At 37.9% G+C, this 27,495-nt stretch overlaps 1 long non-coding RNA gene across 1 annotated transcript in view; it reads right to left on the reverse strand.

Annotated features, from left to right (window-relative positions):
- Window positions 1–200: 200 nt before the first annotated feature.
- Window positions 201–27,495, reverse strand: part of LOC121136575 — a 43,021-nt gene continuing 15,726 nt past the window's right edge. The window contains exons 2-5 of the long non-coding RNA XR_005873618.1: window positions 26,232–26,330; window positions 22,699–22,870; window positions 1,469–1,535; window positions 201–344 (exon numbers count right to left, since the gene is read on the reverse strand). This is a non-coding gene — a long non-coding RNA (uncharacterized LOC121136575). The remainder of the gene's footprint in view (window positions 345–1,468; window positions 1,536–22,698; window positions 22,871–26,231; window positions 26,331–27,495) is intronic.

The raw sequence follows: 27,495 nt of genomic DNA on the forward strand, positions 1-27,495 counted from the left end.
CCGGGCCCTGTATGCGGGCCAGACAGTGCGGTAAAACCAAGGGAGATTATCCAGACCCCCAGGAGCGAACAGCAAGCAGCAACGCAAGGCGCAAGTGCCAGGATTACAGCCCAGGCTGCTCCAACTATGAGCCCTTCCTTGGACCCTGGGAGTCGGCTACTTGGGGTTCGGGGGTCTTCCACACCAAAGAAGCACAAAGCTGACTTTAATCACTTTTTTCATTTAAACTTGATTCTGCCGCAGTGGAGCCAGCACAGCGGATGTTTTCACACCCAGCAAGACAAAGGCCGTTGTCTCCGCCATGACACTGTTCCGTTCCAAGCAGAGGCCGGGATCCTGGACATCTTGAAAAATCAAAAAGAAACAAGGAAAACAAACAACAGATACAGCAACAATCAGAAAATAATTATCAACCAACAAAACTGTTTGTCCGTTTGCCCATGCCAAGGGTGATGTGGGCATCTGTTGCAGCAGAAGGCACTTGTATGGGCTATTTTTGTTTTTTCATTAAAATTTTTGTGGGGGCAAGCTACTGGCTTATTTGCTATTCAACTTCGTTTATAATTAACTTAAAAAAAAACACCATTCAGCCTAGTCAACAACAAACAAAGAGGAAAAGCAGACATCGGAAGAGAAATGCCATAGGAAGCGGCATGAATGCATGCCACAGCCGGTGCCACTTGCCATTCGGAAAACCTCAGGGAAAGATGCCAATTTTACAGCTCCGAAGAAGGCAGAGAAGGGAACACAAAGGTCTACAAATAGAATTCATAAGGAAAGAATACTACTTTTACAATCCTGGATAGAAATCACACACAGCCTCTGCTGAGAGAAAGAGGGAGTGTTTAAGAGGAGCTAGAGATGGGTAGACGTGAAAACAGGCAGCCATCGATTGCCTATAGATCTATGTGTGTGAGGCTGTATGTGTATTCAAGATACTCATACTTTCTGACAAACCGAATGCTTAGAGATGTGTATGCTTGCATGCTATAGGTATGGGTACGTATACAGGTGTCTATGTTTTACATAGACATGTATGTGGGGTGTATGCATGTCTGAGAAGTAGGAGAGGTTGGCAGAGGAGAAGGTGATATGTGTATGTGCATGTATGTGTGCCTGTGTACTTCCCATTCCCTAGCCCAGGTACACACAGAAGACAAAATAAAATCATACTGGAGCAGCAAGCAGGCAGCCAGAGATTTATCTGCATTCACTGCTATCACCAGGGAGATGAATGGGGCCGATCTGAAGCCCTTTTTACAAGATCCACTACGGGAGTGGAGGAGGAGGAGGGATGCCACACAGACATGCACAAACTTGAAGGCAGAGGGGTTTGGAAGGGGCTACTCAGGAAACTCTGGTGGCATGATGCTGAGGAGAAGAAGGGGGAAGAGGCTTGTCTCTATGTGTTAGGTGCTTAAAATAAAGACGACCTGCAAACGGGTCTGAGGGGACGGCTGGTACTCACGGTTTCTGCGCTGCTGTGAATCCTGAAGGTGTTCTGTTGGCACCGGGCGCTGAGCCAGGGGCAGGCGCTGAAAACAAAAGGGAGACAAAAAAATAAAGTCATTCAATGGGAATATTAATTGCTGCTCTTGTGGATTTTACAAAACACACAAACTGTTTTAATTTTTTTCTTTTTTTAAATTGTGGATTGGCATGTGCCCCTTTCGCATGGAATATACAAGTAGTGTGGGATTTACAGACCAGTTACGGGACTCAGGATTAACCGCGCTGGCATCTTTTGGGCATATTCTTCCTTTTAATGAATGTGCTTTGGCTGTTAATGAGGAATAATCGTTTGGCTAATGAGCTTTGAAACATTAAGAGAAAAGGTTTTGGTTTTTTTTTCCCCGTTAATCGCTCTGGTGCGACTGCATGGATGGATTACAAAAGACAGCAATAGGAGAGCAGTACAAAGGTTGGGGGGCTCTTCTGGAGTGGGAGAAGCACCGAGATGGGTGATGTGCCCCTCATCTTTCCTTCCTCCTCTCTTTCAGTCTCTCTGCCAACTGCTATGGGTTTCCATGAGTCGGCAATCAAAGTGGATGGTCGGAAGGATTATTACAGAGTGAAGCCTCCGCTGTTAATGTCTCCAGTGTTTAATCATCATACAGTAGAATGGTTTTATGCATATTTCATTTGCATATCATTAAGCCATGTTAGCAAGGGGGCACTCAGAGCCAGGAGAAGTACAAAGCTGGGGAGACAGGGAAGGAAAAAAAGATCCCTATGATGCTTATCTTCAAACAGTGGCTTGTTCCATGATGTGTCTTCTGCGTTTGCTAAAATCATTATGACTTGGAAACCTTTGAAGTTGGATACAACCTTGGATTCTTCTAATTCCTGCAGAGCGGTATATTTTTAAAAAACAGCAGCAATGTCCCTGCACTAGACAATTAAAGGAATATAAACTCCAGTGGGCTGAAACTAGTAGCTCTTTGGGGAATGCAGTGGCAGAGGCTTCTACAAATACCAACACTTAAAAAATAATAAAGAGCATCATACAAAAAACAAAGAAAGAAGACAAGAAATGTTAACATGTGGATTATATCTGTTTCATTTGGGGGGTAATGAACTAAAGAGAATGAAGAAGCCATCGGTAATTTATCCCCTCATTAATGAAGTCACCTTTTGTATGTGTTTGTTTTTATCCTTTAATTGTGAAGATGGGTGTTGTCACTTTTGAAGTGGTTAATTAATTATTTCATAGCTCTGATCTTTCCCCTGCACCTGACAGAAAGGAAAGGTGGTGGTTAGGGAATATGTGAGTATTGGGGGCATCTACCGGGGGTGGGGATACAGTGAGTTCTTTGTAGATCGTATACATGTACAACATATTAATTGAGAGCTTTTAAAGTTCCCTCAATAGGCTATTTCACTCTTGGTAAAACAGCAGCTGGTTAGCCACTGTTGGTGACTCCTCAAATACCACTTTAACGATTTTTATTCTCTTGCTGTCCTTTCTTGTTTCTCCTCGGTCAGGAATGAGAATGTATTGCCACCCTTTCTTTACTGAGCCCCTCTCTCTTCCATCTTCTTCACTTGCAATTTTCAAACTGTGAAACAATGTTGGTTTAATATTGAATCCTGGTGCACAGTGTAACTGCACAACTTGATTTGGAAATGAGATGCTGGTTTATATTTAAATTATCCCCGCTCCTCCCTTATCCTCCAAAGCTTTGTCTCTGCTATGAATATTCAGATGAGGCGTGATGTGATTGCACTGTACAATTACTCCTAGCCATGGTGGTGGCAGGGGCTGCTGGGGAGAAAGAGCCAGACAGCCTCCAAGCCAGTGTGGAGTTTTGTTTTCGGTATTTTTTTCTATCTCTTGGCGCTGCGGTACATGCAGATGTCGCTGTTGTTCTTTATAAAGCTCTAATGACATGCAAAGGCATAACGATTTGGTTTGGACGCAAAGCATCAACCGAATGTTATGGATGTCTTTAAGAAGGAGAAATAGAAAATCCTGACCGAAGGAATGTCCACATAAATTATTTTCATTTAAATGAATTCAAAGGATGGGGTGAGGGCAAGTGAGAAGGAGTCACATGGAAAACATGCATAATATTAATATGCACAAAGAATTCTTCCCGAGGAGAGGCTCCTCACTACAGCTCATGGGACAAACAGGTTCATTAGGAGACAGCTCAGAGCAACTACCGCATTTTGCTATTTCAATTTTTCCCTTATTTTAAATGAAGCGTCAGACAGATGTGTTTTCTTGGCATGACAGCATTGAGATGGATCCAATCTGTGAAATTTGCTGCCCAGATAGCATTTCTAATGGAATCTGGGACTAAACAAGGGCATGGATGTGGAAGGGAGGGGAGAAGAGAGAATCCATGAAGAGGAGGCTACTCAGCCACTGCATGGCATTTGGTAGCACAGGAAGCTCAGAAGCCATCTTTGCTCCACTGGTCCCAAGTGTGAGCTCCTGATCCAGAGAGCCATCAGGGTTCACCAAGATGAGCACTGAGGCAGGCCCTTGTAGGTCTGAGGTAGAGGAAAGCGCAGCAACTTGGTGCCTGCTCCTCCCCCCTCAGCTGTCTTCAGCTCAGAAGCCAAAGGCACAGCTACTATTTTGGGATGCAGTAGAATGCTTTCTGGTCCAGGTATTTGTGGAAGAAGGAATTTTTGGTGCTACCGCAGAATATGATGCTAAAGAGCAGATGGAATCATTCGCTGCTTAAGGAGGCCTGATAATTGATGTGCCGGTTAATTCTCAGGGTAATGATTACTGGGGTTGTCTAACATTTCAGAGTGCTGAAGTTATGAGTGTCGATTAATGCATGTTTACAATAAACAGAGATAGACAAACGGTAAACGAGTCTGTTGGGTGGGTTCAGAACTGATGACATATCTGTACTATTCCTCACAGTTTCAAAGGGTTAGCAGAGTGCAAAGCGAGACGTAGACAGAAGACTTTGCTGATTTCCTTGGCAGGTTGATAGTCCAAATGACTCTCATAATTTGGGTTTAATTTTTATCTTTTGTTTAAATTATCTAAAGATAGTCTAAATTTGATCTGTGCATATAGTCAACTGTCTACTTGGTGACATAAGGCTGACCTAGAATGTATCTAATTATGTTGTAAATTCTGCTGATTTTTACCTATAATTTCCAAGGTTTCCATTTAACACATACACACACACTTCAGCTATGATGATATTCAAGTGTTGTTACAGTGTACCAAACTACAAAGAATGAAGAATTAAGGCTATTTGGAGAATTTCAACTTAATCTTAATTATTTTGGCCTCTAATCTCTTATTTCTCTGTTGTCAGAATTATGAATATTACATTTGAAATAATACACATAAAGATTTTGGTGCAGGACCTGAAATAATAAGCTTTAAATACATGTTAGATTTTATTACTTCTGTTGCCACTGTTTGGTATATTATTTAGATTTTGAGAGAGTTAAGGAAAAGGAAAATTTACCTAGCTATGCGAGTACAATGAGAAAGCATTACATAGGTATCTAGAATAAACATTGCCTTGTTATATACTAATATGAGCTGCAATATGACTTCTGGTTACAGATCATTTGTGTTATTTACTTTACTTCTCTCAAATGGATATAATTCTGGAAAGACAGTCATGTTGATGACATCTATGGTCTGATGAATTCTCTCAGTTTGTACGAAGGGTACAGAGACTGAAATGTGTTCTTCATTAGACACTGATAAGGCATTCAGTCTTTCAAAAAATAAGTCATATTCAAAACAGTAAAACATTAACTATGTTCAATTATCGATAACTTAAATAATTTATAAAGTTATAAAGTCTCATTCCCAACTCTTCTGGTTATGAGTTCAGAAACCTCATTCACAAATCTGTAATGACTGCTACTGATTAGTTGTTCATCTTTCCTGATAGTAATAGCTGGCCCAGATTTTAATATATTAGCATACTTTTAAAAATGCAAATTATAGTTTTACAGATTCCTTATAATTCTCTGTAAACACAATCCATCCATCCATGTCTGCATAGCTGCTATCTTCATTACCAGCAATCATACTTTTCCCTCCCTCCCTCCCTCCATCTCTCCCTCTTTAATCCCTTCCTAACTTGTCTTATCTCATTGGTGAGGACATCTAGCACAACTCTGCATAGATGCAATGAGGGTAGGGAGAGAACCCCTTGCTTTGTTTCCTGTATTAGGGACACCATTGAGTTTTGATGACAGAGTATTTTCATTTTTCATCACTAAGATACATGCCCTATATTCAGTGAAAGTAGTTTCCTTATATTTCTAGTCTTTTTTTTTTTTTAAGTCATGAGTGGTTGGTAAGCTTTGTAAAATGATCTTCTTGCCTCTGCTCAAACAAGTAACAGCTTAAATAAAGCTGTTAACACCACGAATCACAATGACTGAGTTTGCTGTTAAATGAGCCTTGCAATCCTATGACAAATGTCACTTTACCGATACACTTATCTTTTACATATTATGATACATGACTTATTAACATTTTGTTAAGGATTCTTAAATAAATGTGAATGAGAGATACTAGTGTATAATTTTCTTGTAATGATTTTGGTATTGTTCCCAGGGTCTTGCTGGCTTTATAAATGGGTGAGCCAGTATCCATTCTCTAGTATATTTTGAAACCTTGTGTAAGATTGTTATTATTTTTACTTAAATTTTGGATACAATTCACTAGTGAAACTATGAGGCCTAGATAATCTTAATTACTGATTCATTTTTTAAAAAATTATCTAGGACTATTTGTATTTTTTATTTCTTTTGTCAATTTTGGTAAGCTATGCATCCCCACCACAATTGGCTACTTTGTCTTAGTTATCAAGTCAATTAGGATAAAGTTTATCATGTCATATTATTTAATTTTTAATTCATTAAAACTTCAGTGACACCATTCTTTCATTTGTTATATTCATGATTTATATTTTCAATCTATTCTTTAAAAACCAATTTCAGGCTGGAGAGATGGCTCAGCCTTTAAAGGCTAGGTTCACAACGAAAAATATAAAAACCAATTTCACTAATCTTTTCAAGGAATTGACTGTCGCTGATGATTTTCTTTTGACTTCTTTTACTTTTGTCCTTTTTGTACATTTACAAGGTACAGTGTTAGATAACAACATTATGTAACCATAGATGTGCAAGCTGTCCAGTTCCCTCCAAGAATTGCTTTAGTTGTGTCTTTCATATTTTAAGAAGTTTTTAGACATGTGTGTGTGAGTTTGTGTGTGTGTGTGTGTGTGTGTGCGCACGCACGCGTGCATGTCATGGGACTTGTGCAGGAGTCAGAGGACAGCCTGTAGGATTAGCCGACTCTTTGGACTATTTACTGATTTCTAGTGTTTTAAAAATAACGTTTCAGATTTCTGTGGTCACAATTTGCACTGGATGATTTCAATTCTTTTCCTAATCATGACACTTGCATAATGCTCAATTTGGCCAAACTTTCAGTTGAAAGAATTTATCTTGTGACTACTGGATTATAACCAGGTTACATCAGACTATGTTGTTCAGCTCACCTACATTAGTGATTATTTTTCTTCTTGAATACCTGTCCTGTTTGCTACTGGAAGATTTGCTGAGGTTTTATAATACAATGTGAATTTGTGTATGATACATTTTTTAGCGTTTCAGTTTTTATTTTATATATTTTAATGCATTTTTTTGTTTTATGAGATAGGATTTTTCTGTTTATACTATTTTTAAATGAAATGTCCACAAATTAAGAATGATTTCATCCCTTTATTGTGTTAACACTGGTAACTATACTATGTTACTATTTCTTGTCTTAAAGTCTATTTTAGGGCTAATATAATTTCTTAAATTATATTTTTATATAGCTGGATTTTAAAAATATTGTTTCTTTCAATTAGTTATACTTTTCCCCAAATGGATCTTTTATTCAGTCAGACAATCATATCTATATTTAATACAATGAGTCAATCTATATTTAATACAAACTACCTTATTACTTTTGTATTCACTCTCATCACATTTATGCTCTTTCATTACTTTTCCATTGTTTAGGATTAATTCTTTTCATAGGCTGGGATGTGGTTCAGTGACACTGAGATCGCCTGGAATATGTGAGATTCTGTTTGTTTGCTTGATTTTTAAGTAACAGTACAAAGTGTCATAAAGCACAGCTTGGCCTTGAACTCTCTGTATAGCTAAGGGTGACTTCAGGAGGCAGGAGAGCCTTCTGTCTCTACCTTCCTAATGCTGGGATTAGAGGATTGCGCCACCATGACCACCTTGTGTAAAACTAGGAGGAGCAGTTTTTGTTGTTCTTTTTAGAGACAGGGTTGCTCTGTGTAGCCCTGCTGTCCTGTAACTCATTCTTTAGACCAGACCGGCTTTGAACTCAGAGATCCACCTGCCTCTTCCTCCCAAGTTACCACCACCCTTACTCAGCTAAGTTTTGTTTCTCAATATCAAAAGAAAGTAAAGAGGGAAGGGGAATGGAATTTCTTGTTCAATTGTTTTTCCTAGTTTGTCAGCAGCATGTTAAATGTCACCCTAAATATTGCATGCATCATTTAATACAACCTAAGAGTAGAATTCCTAGATCTTAAGGTAGACTGATTTCCATTTTCCCGAGAAACCATCATACTGATTTCCAAAGTGGCTGTATGAGTTTGCACTCCCACCAGCAGTGGAGGAATGTTCCCCTTTCTCCACATCCTCTTCAGCATAAACTGTCATTGGTGTTTTTGATTTCAGCTGTTCTGACAGGTGTTTAAGATGGTATCTCAGAGTTGCTTTGATTTGCATTTCCCTGATTGCTAAGGATGATGAGCAATTCCTTAAGTGCCTTTCAGCCATTTAGATTCCTCTATTGAGAATTCTCTATTTAGTTCTATACCCCACTTTTTAATTAGATTATTTGGTGTTTTGGTGACTAGCTTCTTGAGTTCTTTGTATATTTTGGAGATCAGTCCTCTGTCAGATGTGGGGTTGGTGAAGATCTTTTTCCATTCTGTGGGCTGCTGTTTTGCCTTGTTGACTGTGTCCTTTGCCTTACAGAAGCTTCTCAGTTTCAGGAGGTCCCATTTATTAATTGTCAATCTCAATGATATTGTGCTACTGGTATTACGTTCAGGAAGCGATCTCCTGTACCAATTTGTTCAATGGTATCACCCACTTTCTCTTCTAAGAGGTTGAGTGTGGCTGAATTTATGTTGAGTTTTATGATCCATTTTTACTTAAGTTTTGTGCATGCTGATAGATAGATATGGACCTGTCTGCAATCTTCTGTACATCAGCATCCAGTTATGCCAGCACCATTTGTTGATGTTCTTCTTTGTAAAAAAATCAGGTGTTCGTAGGTGTGTGGTAATCAGGGTCTTCAATTCAATTACATTGGCCTACCTGCCTGTTTTTGTGCCAATACCAAACCGTTTTCTTTACTATAGCTCTATAGTAGAGTTTGAAGTCAGGGATGGTGATGACTCCAGAAGTTCCTTTATTGTACAGGGTATTTTGGCTATCTTGGTTTTTTTTCCATATAAAGTTGAATATTGTTTTTTCAAGGACTGTGAAGAATTGTGCAGGGATTTTCATGGGGATTGCATTTTTAGGCATATACTCAAAGGATGAATAGTCATACAACAAGAACAGCTGTTCAATTATGTTCATAGCAGAGTTATTTGTAATAGCCAGAACCTGGAAACAACCAAAATGCCCCTCAACCAAAGAATGAATAAAGAAATTGTGGCACATTTACACAATGGAGTACTACTCAGCACAAAAAAGCAATGAAATCTTGAAATTCACAGGCAAATGGGTGGAACTAGAAGAAACCATCCTGAGTGAGGTAACCCAGACACAAAAACACATACATGGTATGTACTCACTCATAAGTGGATATTAAACAGAGAGCAAAGGATTACCAGCCTACAATCCACAATACCAGATAATCTAGGTAACAAGGAGGACCCTAAGAGAGACATACATGGTCTCCGGGAGAAGGGGAAAGGGACAAGATCTCCTGAGCAACCTGGGAACACAGGGGAGGTGAGAGGGAGGTAGTAGAAATAGGAGGGGAGAAGGGGAGTGGGGAGAAGAACATGAGGGATCAGGAAGATCAAGTTGGGGGAAGAATAGAGGAGAGTAAGAAAAGAGATACCTTAATAGAGGGAGCCGCTTTAGGTTTAAAGAGAAATCTGGCACTAGGGATCCACAAGGATGATACCCAACTAAGAACCTAAGCAATAGTGAAGAGGTTACCTTAAATACCCTTCTCCTATAATGAGATTGATGACTACCTTAAATGTCATTTAATACAACCTGTTAATGTCATTTCATACAACTGGTACTTTAGAACACAGAACATGACAGAACCTTAGACTGGTGTCTTGTTTACCTGTCCTTACTTTTCATGTTATTATTGACAGGCATTTTATTGCTCAAATATTTTTAACATTGTAAGATTCTATGGTTCTTCCATTATGTGGCCAAGATTAATTGAGACTCATCTAAGTATGTTTTGTTTCTTTCTCCACCCTCATATTTCTTTCTGAGATTGTCTTTTGTACCTAACACTTCACATTTGTGTTTGAGGCAGATCTATTTTGCTAAGTTACCCTACTCTCCATTTGTCTACAGGGTTATCTCATCTTCAGTTTCGAGGGATACTTTCCTGGAGTACAGAACTCTACATTGCTAGCCATTCTCTTAGCACTTTATAAGATCACATTATATTGTCTCTCAAGCACTATCATTCCACTGTAGAAGTAGGCTGCCCGTCTTATTGCTGCCTTTTGATGGAGTATCTTTTTGTTTTTTGTCTCCACTTAAGTTTTTCTCTCATTATTCATCTTTAGTAGTGTCACTGATGTAACTAGTTGTACTTTTTGTTTGTTTATTGCACATGGGATTTTTGCAAATTGGTATCTTTTCTCCATTTCGATAATTGTTTGTCATTACCAACTTGAATGTGGGCTCTACAGAAACTCTCTTTTATTTGTAAGATTCCAACTGTACGCATAGGCACTCTGCAATATGTATCACATATTTTTGCTGTTTGTTATACATCCTTCCTTTATTTGTCCTTTGGATATTTTTATGGCTCTGTTAGTAGTTCAACAACTCTTCTCCATCTATTTCCAATAATTCAATTCATGTCACCACATTTTTCAATTCCAGAATATCTACTTAATTTTTCATAGCCATATTCTTCTCTCTTCTTTAAGTTGTATACTTGTGTTTTACAAAATGTCATTCTGGTACCATGTAAAAGACCTTATCTAGTAACTCAAGTATCTGGTTAACTATAGGTCTGCTGCTTCCCCTTTCTGGCTTTCTGCCTTCCATTCTTCCTCTCGCCTTCTTTCCTCCCTCCCCAATCCCATCCTTCTTTCATTCCTTTCCTTCACTTTCCCTTCCTTATTTTTTAACATGTTAATTATACATGATGAGATTCATTATAACACTGTCATGCATATAATACAGTAATAATATTCAACCCATATCATTCTCTCTTATCCTACTTCTCCACTTTCTTACCTTCTCTCTACTTCTCCTTTCATGTCTTTTATCTTTATGTTCAATACATGAGCAAAAAACGTGTTATTTGTTATTCTGTGTCTGGTTAATTTTGCTTAATGTGGTTTCTAGTTCCATCATTGTTCCTACAGATAAAAAGATTTTATTCTTTTTTATAGTGAATAAATACTTGTGTGTGTTGTATGTGTGTGTGTGTATGTTGCGTTTTAAAATTTAGCTGTTGCTATGCACTTAAGCTGATTCCAAACTTGAATACTATATATACTATAATGGTAGCTATGTGGGTACTGAGCATGTCCTCTGGAGTGGTATATATGGATCCTATGGTAGTTTTATTTGTAGGGTTTTTTTTTTAATTTCAATACTGATTTACAAAGTGGCCAGATGAACTTATAGTTTCATCAATAGTGTATAAGAACCACACCCATAATCTCATCTGTACCAGTATTTGGTGCTACTCATTTTCTTGATGAAGGCTATTGTGACTTGAGTAAGATGGAAATTGCAATAACCTTTGATTTGCATTTTTTCTCATGGCTACAGGTGCTAGAAAACTTCCCAGCATTCATTGTACTTCTTACAGGAACTGTCCGTTGTGAGCATCTGCCTGATTTATTGGTTTTATGATTCTCTGTTGGTGTTTATATTTTTTAGTTCTTTACGTGTTTGGAATGTTAGTATCCTATCAGATGAGTAGCTAACAAAGCTATTCTCCCATTCTGTAGGCTGTCTCTCCACTCCGTTTTTTCCTTTGATATGCAGAAGTCTTTTAATTTCTATAAGCCTAGTTGATAATACTTGCAATTATTTCTTGAACTAATAGAATCTTATTTACAAAGTCCTTGCCTATGTCTGTATCTGTTAAATATTTTTATTTACTCTTTTGAGAATTTCATACATACACACACACACAAACACACACACACACACACACACACACACACAAACATATATACTATTTCTTGATTGTACCCACTCCCACTCCTCCTTCCTGGAATCCTAGCAACACGCCTCCTCCTTACCCAGTAGTCCTCAATTGCCGACAGCTCTTCAGGCAGTGATGGGTTCTTGTGAGTACCTCCTCCAACCGGATGTTGCCTGGCTTGACGAGTTCACACGTACAATGTCATGCCAGCCCCAGAAGACAGTTTTTTCATGGCTCTCTTTCCCATCCTCTGACTCTTACTTACTTTTTGCTCACTCTTCTATGATGTTCCCTAAGCCTTTGGTGTGAGTTTAATATGGACATCTCATTTAAGACTGCATATGAAGAGTCAATTTTTTCTCAACTTTGAGCAGTTATGACTCTCTGTATTAACTGCTGTCCACTACAAAAAGAAGTTCCATCAACCAAGATTAAGAATAGTATTAATTTAGGGGACTAATAATAAATATTTAGAAGGCAGTTTGATAATATTCCCTAAGCAAAACAACAACAGTAGGTTTATTTTTAGACTTATAACCTCCTCAGGCTTTTGACTAGGATTATAAAGTTAGAAATGAATACTTGCCTGTGGGGTAGGCTTCAAATCTAGTAAGAAGGCAATTGCTTCTCTCATAACAGTCATAACACTATTTCACCAGTGGGCATACCTAGTCTGGTATATTGTTGTAGCACGTAGGGTCCAAGTTAGGTAAGATCACCGATACCTTTTTCCTCCCTAGGGGCCTGCATAGCACCTTTTGGTATTATAAAACATAGCCACTATGTCTGTATCTTGAGATGTTTTCCCTATATTTTCCTCTGAAAGCTTCATATATATCTTTGAAGTCTTTGAGTTATTTTGATTTTTATACAGGGTGAAAGTCTGGAATCTACTCACATTATTCTACACGCACACATCCAGTTTTTCTAGAATCACTTGTTAAAAATATGTTTGTTCCTCCAGTATATGTTTCAGCATATTTTTTGAAAAACCAGACATCTGTATATATGTGAGTCGATCTCTAGGTCCTCTATTATACTCCATGATACACATGTTTGGTTTTGTGCTTGAATCATACTGTTTTGTTACTATGGGTCTCTAACATAATGTGAAATTGTGTGTCACGATACCTTAAGTATCATGCTTTCCCCACCTCAGGATTATTTTGACTATTCAGGATCTTTTGTGCTTTTATATTGGTATTAGAATTATTTTTCTAGTTCTATGAAAATTTTTGAATTTTTATGGTTATTGAATCTGTTATTGCTTTGGTTGATACAGTTACTTTCGCAGTCTTAATTTTGCTAACCCATGAATATGGGAGGTCTACTTATCTTCTACAGTCCCCTTTAATATTATCAGTGTTTTACAGTTTTTGTTATAGAAGTCTTTTACTTCCTCAGGCCCTACCAGCTATTTTGAAAGATATTTTATTCTTTAATTGCTTTTTTGGTATGTAGGAAAGCTATTCCATTTGTGTTGTTCTTGTATTTTGCTACTTAATTAAATGTGTTAATCAGATCTAAGGTTTTGTAGTAGAATCTTATGGGTATTTTAAGTATAGGACCACATAATCTAGAAGTAAGAATAATTTTACTTTCTCCTTTCCTATTTGTATCTATTTTATTTCTTTTTCTTGCCTTATTTCTCTGGCTAAGACTTCAAATACTATATTAAATGAGAGTGGCAACAGTGAATATCCTTGTCACATTAATCTATAGGAATTGCTTTAAGTTTTTCCCTCTTTAATATAATATTGACTATATGTTTGTCATGTTATACCATATTGAATAAGTAATGACAAGAAATAAACCTGTACATGTTAAGTAAGTTTATTTGGTTATTTAAATGCATGCATAAAGAACACACATTGAGAAGCAACTTCATCATTCATTCGCCCTAGCAAATTATAGGCTATCCACCCAAAGCAACCATGTGTGATCTTTATTTAAATGTTTACCCAGATGTTTTCAATGTCTATCCATACAAATTCTGCCCTTTATTGGTATTATGCAGTCATCAATTCACATTATAGTCCCAGTCAAAAATATAATCTATAGAAGAGAATGCAATCAAATAGCCAACTTTGGGATTAACATACGGTTGTTAACTAATTGTCACAATGTTTATATGTGCTTCTGTTTATAAACAGATGCATGCATACTATACTTCATAACTTTGTAAGAAGCAACGACAGTGTTTCCAGAAAGTCAAAGCAAAGGGTTAATAGGCTTAGGCTTAAAGAATATATAAGGAATTTGTAAACTGAATATCCTGTACTAAGAATTAACTACCAAAGACTATCTCAAAGTTTCTATTGTTCTCTGTAAAGGAGACAGAAAATAATATTTTAATGGAATCAGATGTTACCAGATTTGACAATAAGTAAGAGGAAATGGAGAGTATTAAGTAACAGATGCCCTCAAGAGCTTCCAAACTCGAATATTGTAAAATTAGTGTGTTTTGTGAATACATGAGGAGGGAAAATGATTTACAGATGGGCACAGTTTTTCTAATGAACTATCTGGTTGTCCAATTTCATCAGTGTAACGAGAAAAATACTACCAGGGTTTAAATTCACACCAACACAGAGATTCTGTGCTGTATAGCACTGATTATGATGGTTCCAAGTCTCAAAAATAAGTTAGAAGTTTTTCCATGATGACTCTAAAAATGCTTCAAGGAATTAGAGGTATCAGTTAGCATTATTTGAGAATGCTCACCTTTAAAAGTCTAAGATTTGAAACACAATTAGGGAATTAGTCATATTACAAATAATTCTTTACCTTATTACAGGCTTTATCTAGAATTAATAACTCCTTTGTGCATTTAAAGTAGTATTTTTTAAATTAAAAAATACTTGTAATTTTATAAAGGTTTTTTAATTACACAGAGCAAGACATACTTATATGTAGGATTTAAACGCTATAACAATTAACAGGGTTATAATAAAAAGTGCTTCAAATTCCTTACCATAATTATAATTTATATTTGTCTAAGGCTTATACTGTAAAAAAGCAATTTCATATATAGTTTTCAAAGAAAGGCATCACAAGACCATGAACTGGTACTAAACTGTTTTCCCCTGTGAATGGTACTACTGTTTTTTTATAGGCATATGCTTGCTGAGTGGCTTTATTTTTATTTTCTTGCCAATGAATTTGAACTGTGGGGTTATCATTTATGAAGTCTGATACACTGTAAAGTTATGCCATTTCTGCCCTTTAGGAGATGAATCTTTTGAAAGCAGGGGAAGGTGCATACAGATCACTAAAAGTAACCGATTTCACCAATATGAATAGATTATAATTTGAAAACACGGAGATAGAAAAGAATGAAATGCTAGTCTGATGGTGAGTGGCATGAAAACACACAAGAATGTGACAAAAATGTTATTACAACCATAGTCCTAAATTGAGAGCAGAGGTGTTGGGTAGGAGGCCATATCTGAGGGGGAAATGGAGAGGCTAATCAGACTCATGTGATTAAGAAAGCAAATTTGAGCTTGGGAAACATAGATGATTTGAAATGATTTTTGCTTTAATTTTTCAGCAATGGGCGGTTATTTAGTATCATTCAATTAAAACCTAAGTTTATCTATTCTGTCCCAAGAGTAGTCTCTCACTTTCTGCATGATGTCTAGCTGTGGGTCTCAGTATTAGTTCCCATCTGCTGCAGGAGGAAGCCTCTCTGATGATGGCAGATACTGACCCATTAGGATAAGCACAATGTCATTAGGAGTCACTTCATAGTTACTTCTTTGTTTCCTTCTCTTTGGAACAGTAGTATTTGGTTTCACCCTAGGCTATCCAGTCTCAGACTCTTGGTCACCAAAGCAGTGTAGGAAATGTTCCATCAGATATTGGTTGATTACTCCCACAAGCTCCACCCATTGCCCTAGCATATCTTGCTGGAAGGTCAACCACTGTAGATCAAAGGGTTTGTGATGGGTTGGTGTTTATGTTTTCCTTTGGTAGCATGCAGAGTACCTTCCTGTACCAAGAACACTAGCCTGTGGGGGTGAAGGCTGTAGGTAGGCACCAGCTTGCCATCTCTGTGAATACACCTACCCTCCTCCAGTCCCTTACTCTGAATCTAACCTCTGTGGTTCTATGGATTGTAGCTTTCCTATTGGTGAGGTAATAGCTAATATCCACATGCATGCAAATATATGCTGTATTTGTTTTTCTGGGCTGGGTTACCTCACTTAGGATGATTCTTTTCTAGTTCTATCCATTTACTTGTGAATTTTATGATCTCACTTTTTTTTTTTTTTTTTTTTACGAGACAGGGTTTCTCTGTATTGTTTTGGAGGCTATCGGTCCAGCCTGGCCTCGAACTCACAGAGATCCGCCTGCCTCTGCTTCCCGAGTGCTGGGATTAAAGGCGTGCGCCACCACCCGGCTGATCTCACTTTTTAATGACTGAGTAATATTCCATTATGCAAATGTACCTTTTTTGAGATAGGGTTTCTCTGTATTACTTTGGAGATTGTCCTGGAACTCACTCAGTAGTCCAGGCTGGCCTCGAACTCACAGAGATCCAACTGCCTCTGCCTCCCAAGTGCTGGGATTAAAGGCGTGAGCCACCAACGCCCAGCACAAATGTACCATTTTTAAAAATCCATTCTTCTGTTGAGGGACAAGTAGGTTGTTTCTAATTTCTGGCTATTATGAAGAGGGCAGCAATGAACATGGTTGAGCAAGTATCTCTGTGGTAGGATGAAGTATCTTTTGGTATATGTCCAAGGTGTTATAGCTGGATCTTGAGGTAGATCAAGTCCCATATTCCTAAGGAAGATAGTGGCTGTGCAAGTTTGCAGTCTAACCAGGAATTATCCCATATCCTCACTACAATAAGCTGTCACTTGCATTATTGATCTTAGACATTTTAATGAGTGTAAGATGAAATCTCAAAGTAGTTTTGATTTGCATTTCCCTGGTGACTAAGGATGTTGAACATTTCTTTAAGTGTTTCTCAGCTATTTGAGTTTCCTCTTTTAAGAACTCTGTTTAGATCCATACCCCATTTTTAGTTGGATCTATTGGATGTGTGCTTGATAAAAATCTTTTTTACTTATCCTGTAGGCTGAAATGATGCTAATTTTTAAGTGGAGAAAGAAACACTGCCTCATTTTATAATACCTTCCTTTGTTCCTTACTCTCTTTGTTCCTTTCTCCCCCCTTCCTTCCTCCTTTATTCCCTCCTTCCCTTCCTTTCTTTTAAAAATATTTTTCCTGAGTTTCTCAAAAGGCAATATGGCAAAGTAAAGGCTGTGGAAACAGCAGAACCTATGTTGGGGTTTTTGTTTTTTTACTTGGTTAGCTAGGTGAAATTGGACAAGCAATTTAACTTATATATACTTCATTTTCTTCTTCTTGAATTAGGTATTCTAGCCCAACAGAGCTAGATTAAGAGGAAAAAATTAAATACTTCAAAGCAATATCCAAAATTAGTAAGAACTCAGTAATAATATAATAAAGTTTCTATTAGTAGAATTATCTATTATTTTCACTGACTAAAACATCATAGAAAAACACAGAATACAAAGTAAAGAATTAAATAGGAGATAATGACTGGTCCAATGTTACAGAACAAGTCAGGAAGAGAGCAAGAAGTAGGCTTTAGAAGCAAGCAAGGCATTATAGTCGCAGGTAATAGAGTAGCTAAGAAAACATGGGCTTACACTCAAACCCTTTTACAGTTACAATGCTGGGTGTCACAGACAAGTATGCTTTAGGAAGAACAAAATGGAAATATACTCATGATGTGACTTATGGAAGAAAGAAACACTGGAATCATCTGTGAATTAAACAATGGTTTATATAAAGGGGGCAGGATACAAGGAATCCAAGAATGAAAAACTCAGACAGATTCAAGGAAATCATTTAGATTGAGCTTGTAACTCATGAGGATAAAAGACTAAACTGTATTATTTTCATAAAAACTTCTCTGCTCTAGAAGAAATACGCCAGCAAGTTTCCTTGCAGAAATGCAAGGTGAGTTAAACAGGGAGCCCCACATTTAAAGTGTGTGTAGCTTTAAGCAACTTACCACTATTACATGCCCATTTATCTAAAAAGCCATCTTTGCAGTGATGATATCCATTCAGGTTTATCTTGTCTGAAAGTTCTTTACAATGAACACACGGGTAGGGAGCTGACACTATTCCAAGGGCCTATTATATCAGATGTTTATACAAATAGTATCATCTTTTTTGCTAACAAACAGTCAAGAAAAGGCAGGTTATCATCATAGTTTGCCACATCATTTGAGGCAGGACCAAGGCCCTGCCCCCTGTGTCTGGGCTTAGCAAGGTGTCCCTTCATAGGGAAGGAGCAGGAGAGGGACCTGGGATTGGTATGTAAAATAAGATTGTTTTAAAAAGGAAAAAAGAAAAGGCAGGTTAAAAGCTTGAAATAATAGCTAATTCGTGGTACATGTAGCATATACATTAAAAGAAAATAAAAACTAACCCCATACCCCTGTGCTCCTCACGCTATTTCCAAATGTGTCTGACACTGAAATGGCCTTACATTTTGGGCTTTCTACTTCATCCTTCTTGTGCTCGCCTAAAGGGGCCATGACTTTTAGGGTTTCACAAATTATACTGAAATATTATAGAAAAGTAACAGCAGCTTCCTGACAAATATCCCAACAGGATATGTTCAGGGCATACAACAAGTACCCAGGAAACATATGACATACCTGATTTTAAAAGAAAGTTTTTAAATATTGAAAAATCATGGCACAGAGGGCAAATCAGCTAATGTCCAGTATCATAGTGCAAAGCTATAAAAGAGACTAGAATACTTTGGTGTGGGCATATTATTACTGGAGTCATTTATTATTCCCCTAGACAAAGAATGTCAAAACATGGAGGTGCCTATGTTTGCTCATTGTAAATACTCATTTGGTCTAGAGCTTTGAACAGTGTTGCCCACTGGGTATGTAGGGAGGTCATTGTCCTCTGCCCCAGTTCCAAAGTCTGTCTTCTTTACTCCATGGTTTGCAGCTTGGAAAAGATGAAGATGAGGGAAGAGTTAAATCGTCCTCCTTAGAGCAAGGGTCTGTGCTTCCGCCTGCCATTCTCTCACCCTCCCAGAATAAATTGCCACTTAGAGAAAGAAAAGCCAAACATTTATGAAACATACTCCTACTTAGAAAAAAAAGAATTGTTTTGCAAATAGTAGCACTATTAAAAGAGGAGGGAGAGAATAGCATCAGTCATTTTATATTACATATAAGCAGTTTATTAAAGAATTAAATATTTATGGATTATAAAGTAAGGCAGGCGATGAGTCGCAAAACAGCTTGCTGAGAAGTACATTCCAAAGCAATGAGTCTGTCACTGATTGATAAAGAGTGGAGAGTGCAAACACTTTATACAATTCCTAAGTTAGCTATGTATTTCCAGTCTGGCAAAAACAGGACACAGTTGCCAGCAATGCCACACCATTTTGTGCTGATATATATGCCAAAAGCCTTCAGTGAACCCAAAGTGACTCTTTGATCCTGCGAGTCCATGTAATACAGAGAAAGGGCTGCAAGGCACAGCAAACTGCAAAGGCTTTATGGACACCCCTTTCCAAGCTAATAAATATTAATCTAGATGGCCATGTAATACATAAAACAAAGAGACCTCTCCCTTCTTTACAGAACCAGATAGCCGAGTCTAATTCTTTGACTGTAGAAGAGAATCATCCGAGATTTAAAAGGGCAAAAGTCATCTACGCAAGGTCACATGGCTAGTTAGTGACAGAATGGAAGCTAAAATCCATGTCTCTTATGCATTAGAGGCACATTCCTTCCATAGTATCACCTTTCCTCAATCCTCCTTTCAAGATAGAATTCTTTCTTACTCTCCATAAAAATATCAAATGCTAAAACTTGTGAGCTCTGGGGATGGGAGACAGCTCAGTGGATAAAGCACCCGCCAGCGAAGCCTGAGAACCCGGGATGGAATGCCCCAAGCCCATGGAAAGCCAGATGCACTTTCTCAAACAAAATTACATTTTAGCCATGCTTGGGTGATAGTTTTATGGGCACGAAGCTTTAGGCAGACACAAGCATGTAGAGTCTGAAAACATGGACACAAGCTGCTTCTCATGTTGCCTAGAGCCAGAGCTGACAGGATGCTGCTGGAAAGACACTGGCCTCCTTTAGAGGGACTGATGACAGCTCTCTTTTCATGGCTGAAAACACAGGAAGATGAGTTGTTCCTCACCTTCAGGAGGACGACTGATAAAGACCTAAAACTGTTTCTACGTTTAAGTGCCAGATAGTCACTGTTCCTCTGCTTTGTGGCAGTTGAGAACTTCTACATGTTCTGCACATACTAATGTGGAGTTCTAACCTTTCTTTTCCATGCCTTCACATTCAGTCATTTTGTTTCTCCAAGTCAAAAAGATTGAATTAAATCCTTTGTGTCTATACATCAGCTAACACATGGGCTTATCTAGAAAAATCAAAGCACTGCTGCTCTGCAATACTACTTTCATATTTGAATTTGTAACAAAATCATATCCAGTGCACACAATCTATGATTCTATTACATGCTTTTTCTTAAGAAAGCAACTACCTTATAGAGAGGTATCATTAACAAGTCAACAGCCCACACATTTTAGAGTGCAGCTCTCAATGAGTTTAAGTGCGAAATACCATTATCAAGACCACAAACACATTTATGAACCAAACAAAGTTTCCTTTAGTTTGTTGTTGTATGTCTATAGTTTTACACACACACACACACACACACACACAGTTTATATAGTACATTTTAAGTTGACAATACTGTGAGCTATGGTTACTATGAAATGAGAAATCACTCGAATTTCTTTACCTAACATAACTAAAATTCTGCACCCTTTAAGTATCACACTTCTCCCTTCTGTGATGGCTACTGTTCTAGTTTTTTTCTATGAGTTCCATATTTTTTTTAGAATATACATGTCAGGCAATATGGTATTATTTATCTTTCTGTATCTGTATTATTTCAATTTGTCCAGTCATGTTGACATAAATAGTAAAAGTTTCAAAACTGAATAATATTATATTGTATGGACATGCCACAATATCTTTATCCCTTTGATGAATAATACGATTGTTTCCATATCTTAGCTACAGTAGATAGTTTTGCAATGGATGTGGAAGTAAAGATACTCCTATCTTTTCTTTTAGATATACGCCCAAATTCAGATCACCAGAGAGTTCACTGTTTTAATTTTTTGATATTATTGTCCATAGCAACAGTAACAATTTACAATTGTATACCTCCTTTCTCCCACATCCCTGCCAACACTATCTCTTATCTTTTCAATTGCAGTGCTCTTAAAGGTGTGGGATGCTATTTCATTACATTTTGGTTTGTAGCTGTCTGATGATTTCTAACCTTGAATAATACTGTCTCATATGACTGGCAGCTTTTGTATGTTTTCTTTGGAGTAATGTCTATCTAGTTATTTTGCCGATTTTCCAAGTCAGCCCTCCTCAAGTTATGTAAGTTCTTTAAACTGCAGCTAACCAAAGACAAAAAGCTTTTATCTTGTGTCCTTGGAGTTTTATGGTTTCAGGTCTTATGTTTATGTTTTTAATTCATGTTGAGTTGCTTTTTGTGTATGGTACAATTACTCATTTTTATTCTTTTGCACATGTATATTCTGCATTCCTGCGCTACGTACTAAATATATCATACTTTTCACACCACGTATTCCTAGTACCCTTGCTGAAAATGAGTTGTTTACACATTTACAGGTTTTTCTCTGGGATCCAATTCTATTTCATTTATACATGTTTTGCAATACAATTTGGAATCAGTGGGTATAGTTCTATTCTTCTTGTTTAAGGTTGATTTGACTACAAAGGACTTCCGTATGAATTTGTGGACTGACCTTTCTATTGATGTGAGAATATGCCATTAAATTTGGATAGGGGTTGTATTCAGTTTGTAGACTGCTTTTGAGTAATGTGTTAATTTTTGCCGAAGTGTATTTAGACTCCTCAGTCTTTAAGATGCCAGTCTAAGATCAGATGGCTCCACTGCTTTGGGCCTGCACTAAGTTGCACATCATGATGGAAACATGTGGCAGAGGGAAACTCCTCATAACACAAGCCAAACGGCAAAAGAAACAGAAAAGGAGCCAGGGTCCACAGAATCCCCTTCAAGGATCTGCATCCCATAAGGCCTCATTTTTTCAAAGGTTCAGGTACTGCCCAGTAACACACCACCCTGAAATCCAAGCCTTTAACACACAGGCCTTTGAGGAAAGTTGAAGATCCAAACTGTAATACTAATACAGGCATTTTAATTTTTCCAAACCATGACCATGGCCCATCCTTCCATGTATTTTGTTCTATTTTAATTGCTTCCATTAGCATTTTACAATTCACGGTGTACACATCTCTTACCTACATGTCATAAAGATAAAAACAAAACCAGACCCTCTTCCCCTACTTCCAAAGTACAACTGACATACAAGACTTCTGTGACCTCAGAAGGAGTGGGCACCTTTCCCCCACAGAAAGCAGTTAGTTGTGGCAACCAATGTGTCGGCTAGCTGTCCTCTAATTCAGTTCTGATACTATCTGCCTGGAGATACGATGAGGTACCATAGATGGAAGGTTCGGTCCTTAAGACTGGCCAGCCTCTCCCACTGTAGATGCCAATCACAAGCCCCAGGGTTGTTTCAGCTGTGCTATAAATCAGGGTTCTCTAGCCCCTTTGGCTTTGATTAATTTGCCCGAGGGACACAGAGAACTCAGGGAAGCACTTACTTACATGGAATGACTGCAGCACGTGTGTGGCCCTTCAGGTGTCCCATCCTCTAGGAACCTTCTTGAGTTCGGCTGTCTGGAAGCTTTCCCAACCTAGCATTTTCAGCTTTCATATGGGGACTTCACTGAATAGACTGGATGGGGCTTTTGGTGCAGCATTTCTTCCAGTATGGTCTCTTTGGAACAAGGAGAAATACCACATAAGGCTTGGTCATGGTGCTTATCTATGACCAACTACATCATAAAAGGCAAAGGCAGATTAGAATTTCTATGACTTACTTTGGGGCAGAGAAATCCTACTTTTCCATAGCTTGCTTTAGGGAGAGTAAGTTACAAGGCAGTGTGGGTGGGCATTTTGCTAGATTTGATTTTCACCCATTCAGTACATTTCTTGACCCAAAGTAACCATTGATAGGTAAGGCCTCTGCTTCTACTTCGCTGCTTTCTCCCTTACTGTTCTGTCATTTGCTTTGTTTGGTAGATTCTCAGAGTCGGTCTCATCTGCCCAGTTAGTGGAAATGATTGGATAATGGAGAAAGATAAAAGTTCAAAGCTGAATTTGCTCAGCTGATAAGAGACTGTTAGATCATGGGCCTGACCCTTTAAGACTGTGGCAACTAACTCTAAAAGGCCAGATCCTGTAGTCTGTGTCTGTCTGTCTGTCTGTCCTCCTCTCCTCCCCCCACCTCCATTAATAAGTTGTTCTGAGGTTATTATGGTCCAACCTGGCTCTCACATGCTCTTTGTCATATGTGCTACTTCGAAACGAATCATGATGCATGGGACTTCCTGCCATGCCCTGAAAGCTTATGAATGTCAGATATTTTCCATTGTGTGTGGGACTTCTCACAGCTTTCTCTGCTGTCCTGTCCATGCAGCTGTCCCTTTCTTACTCCTGCCTTGTACTACCTTCAATGAAGCTCCAGTCAAGGCTTTAAACAGAAGTCCCCTCTTTCCTTGAAGCCCTACTCGTGTCTCTAACATAATGTTCTATTCCTTTCTAGTGCTCTCCCATTTCAGGGCCCATTGGGGCTCCTGTGGCTGCATGACCCTTTCTCCCAATGAAGTTTGTTCTATAAATGCAACTTTGTAGTAGCTCTTTCCTGGAAGGGCTTCTATATCCAGCAGAGACACATTGAATGTAACAAAGTGAAGAAAGATGGTAACTAGGATAAAAAAAAAATAGAGACATAGTGCTGTGAAGTTAATGGGCACTCTCTTCTCAAGGGCTGCTAACTGTTTACTGGAGAGCACAACAGCCCAAATTACAATTAAACAGAATCCTGGCACCAAGGGAGAACACAGCCTGTGTAAGAATGAACTTAGAAAGTCATTGGGTGGAACTGTGATGGTTGAGATGTCTGTGCAGAGCTGACCTAGAACCCTGAAAGTGGTACCAAGGCCACTGAAGTTAGAGTGGCAGCGTACAGAGAGGCAAAGGGAAACAACTGGGATATATCAGTGTAAAAGGCAAGAGGTGCTCCATGGGCAAACTGATTTACTAATCACAGAAGAAGCGTCTCTCTTAAAACTCGAGAGTGGCAAACAGACGATTAAATAAAACAAGATTATTTCATATAACAGCATTTCAGAAATTGTTACTTCACAAATAAAAAACAAGTAAGGTTAAAGAAATCAAAACTAATAAACAGATGCTAGATTTACAATGTATTATTATAGGGAGGATGGAGTGTGTTTGATAGTAAAGGATTCAGTGGAGCTAGAATACTCGGGTATTTTCTGTATGAATTTCCTATGTTGTTAAAATGTTATCTTGCAATCTTGCTTAAATTTCAATGAAGAAAATGAATCAAAGTAAAACTTATCTGAACAAACATAGAGCATCATTAAAGAAATCCAAGTCAATGATCTTGGGGCCTGCTGATGGAAGAGCCCACCCACGACGCCAAGACCTTTACCCGTAGTCGTCTAAATTAAGTTATTGTAGAAAGTGCTGAATGCTCTTGTTATTTTGTGTCATTCTGAAGGACTTACCAGGACCTGGTTTCTGTATTTTCACACTCCTGAACCTTAAGTTCACCTAAAACCCATCTTTGTGGAGTTCCCCCAGATAAACTCCAAATCAGCCACAGGACTGAAAACCAGTTCTTTTGGCATCATTACCCAAAGTGCAAAGAACTGTTACAAAAGATGTGCTAATGAAGACAGTAAATTAGTAGTTGAGAACCGATTTCTTGTGTCTTCAGTTTTCAGCCCAATATAACAACGATGAATTCACTTCTGTGAAGATGAAAAGCACAGACCAAACTGTAATTCTAGGAGCTGTTATTACGAGCTCTCAAAACCAATTGTTAACAACTGTATAAGCTCAAAGTCCATAGCTAACTGAAGGCCATAGATTTTTCCCTTTGTTTTCTCCATTTTGCCCTTTAAGGAAAGGCTGTACTTACTTGTTTGTCCCCAGGAAAAATTAGATATCAGGGTAAAGCTACTGTTTCTGAAGAATGACCAGCGATGTCAGGAGGGGGTTGGGGGTGTCTCGTTCCCCACAGGGTCTTAGAGAAAGTTATCACTTTAAGGCAGATAATTCCCACATCCACATGGTAAGACGAGACAAGCTGTGCTTCATAGAGTTAATCTTCAGAAAAAGATATGGATCCTCAGGCAATGTTTGCAAACAATGAACAATGGATTTCATGGGGTGAATGTATCAGTCAAAATGGCTTATGTGTAAAGTGAGTACCAGCATGTGATTAGCTGCTCATAGATGACGGTAGAATGGAACTTGGGATATGTGATCATTTATTTCCAAATACACTAAATGTATAACATATTAACAAAGGGGGAAATAAATATGACATAGATAATTTCAAACATTACCTAAATTACTCACAAATGACAGATGATGAGGAAAGCATAATTTAAGAAATTTAATACAAATGATACTCAAAATACATAATTTAACTAGAATTGCTTTCTATTCTTAAGAAGAAACCCAGGCACTGTTCACTATCTCACAAGCTATTGTCAGTTTGTCAAGGTTCTTACAATAGTTTTCTAGTCTCCTCATTTGTACTTACCCCAGACTACTCTATGTATGTGTGTGTGTGTGTATGTGTGTATGTGTGTATGTATGTATGTATGTATGTATGTATGTATGTATGCATGATCTATCTATGTATCTATCTATCTATGTATCTATCTATGTATCTATCTATGTATCTATCTATCTATCTCATAGAAATGTGTTTATGCTACTACTAAATGACTTCTGCAGTCTTACCACACAGAGTAACCCGGATCAGGCCTCTTTCACGCTTGTCACTGCTCTTTGTTTTGCACTGCTCTTACACACCAGCCTCCTCGGGCCTGCCATGTGCAGCCCTACCTTGGAGCTTTTTGCCCTACTCCTTTCTGTTATGCCACTAGACAGCCTGATAGTTTGTACTTCATTTTCTTAACCTTTCCAGTATAGCTTTTCCTAACAACATTTGCATGTCAGCAATGTTCTTGACTGTTCTTTGCTACTTTCTTTTTCTCCAAAGTACTTCCCTAGCTGGAATGTGACTTACTTACCTAATTAGTCCTTGCTGTTTCTTGCTTGGATACTACTTGGCCTGCAGAGACTTTAGCCATTTTGCTTACTTCTGTATTCTCTGGCATTCAATACTGTGCCTGGAATAGAATACATTCTTGGTAAATACCGCTCAAGAGATGATGCCGTAGTTCCATCTTTAAATCTCCAAAGTTACACTACCTGGATTTAGATTCAGACTTCAAAGTAGTCTACCTTCATAAAATACCAGTTCATTTCCTAGTAAAGTGGGAGAAAATTATAGTTGCCATGTGCTTTTGTGAAAATTAGACTAGATGTTTCCCTTGTTCATTCAAACATCTATACAACCATTGAGTTACTGGTGTCAGACTTACCTTATGTTTATATTCTGTTAATTTTCCTCCCTAGTGATCTAGAAAGTCTCCGGACAGAAAGCTGAGGTTTTCTGGGAAAAATGTAAAATATACATAAAAAAATCTAGATTTAGACAAGGGCACAGAATTTTGGTTCCTACCAGAAGCAAATAAAGAAGGCCATCTCACTACCACATGTTTCTATGAAGAGGCACTGTCCAGACCACACTGAGGCAGGGTGGACCAAGCAGACTGTGGTAGTTTAACAGAGTCGAAGGGGCAGAGACAAACACTTATGGAGTCAACAAGTCAGGGATTTATGTATACTTTCCAAGAGGACAAAGATCCAATAAGGATGAAACCCACAAAACTGCTTAGGGCAGTGCTAAGTGGCAACTCCCTAACTTTCTGTATGTATCTGTATGTATGTATGTATGTATGTATGTATGTATGTATGTATGTATTTTCTTAAAAACTGAGGGTTCCAATGAGATATTAAAAGTTTGTAGTCATCTATATTTATGCACTATAAATAAAAGCTCATAATTATCTAAAATATCGATCAATACATTTTAATATAAAAGGCGCCATGTAGTGTATTTTAATGAAAAATAAGTATATTTTTCAAACTAATAATACTAATGAGAGAAGTTGTATTATTTTACTTTTTTGGCAATTCTTGTATTTTCTAACTTAATAGAAAATGTCTGTATTTTTTTATTTGCTTTGGGACTCAATTTGTTGCAATCTTATATGCCATAGAACTTCTAGAAAACTCTACCACACACACTTTAGAGCACATGAAGGTAGAAAGGCAAATGGCATCTTCATATAGTAATGAAAACAGTTTTAAACCTACAGTCTTGGTGTTATTACCAAGTTGCACAGTTAGTTTAAGCTTTTATCAGGCTTAAGTCTTTGGGTAAATACC

Source organism: Mesocricetus auratus, unplaced genomic scaffold (assembly GCF_017639785.1).
Source record: "Mesocricetus auratus isolate SY011 unplaced genomic scaffold, BCM_Maur_2.0 Super-Scaffold_6723, whole genome shotgun sequence".
Classification (NCBI taxonomy): Eukaryota; Metazoa; Chordata; class Mammalia; order Rodentia; family Cricetidae; genus Mesocricetus; species Mesocricetus auratus.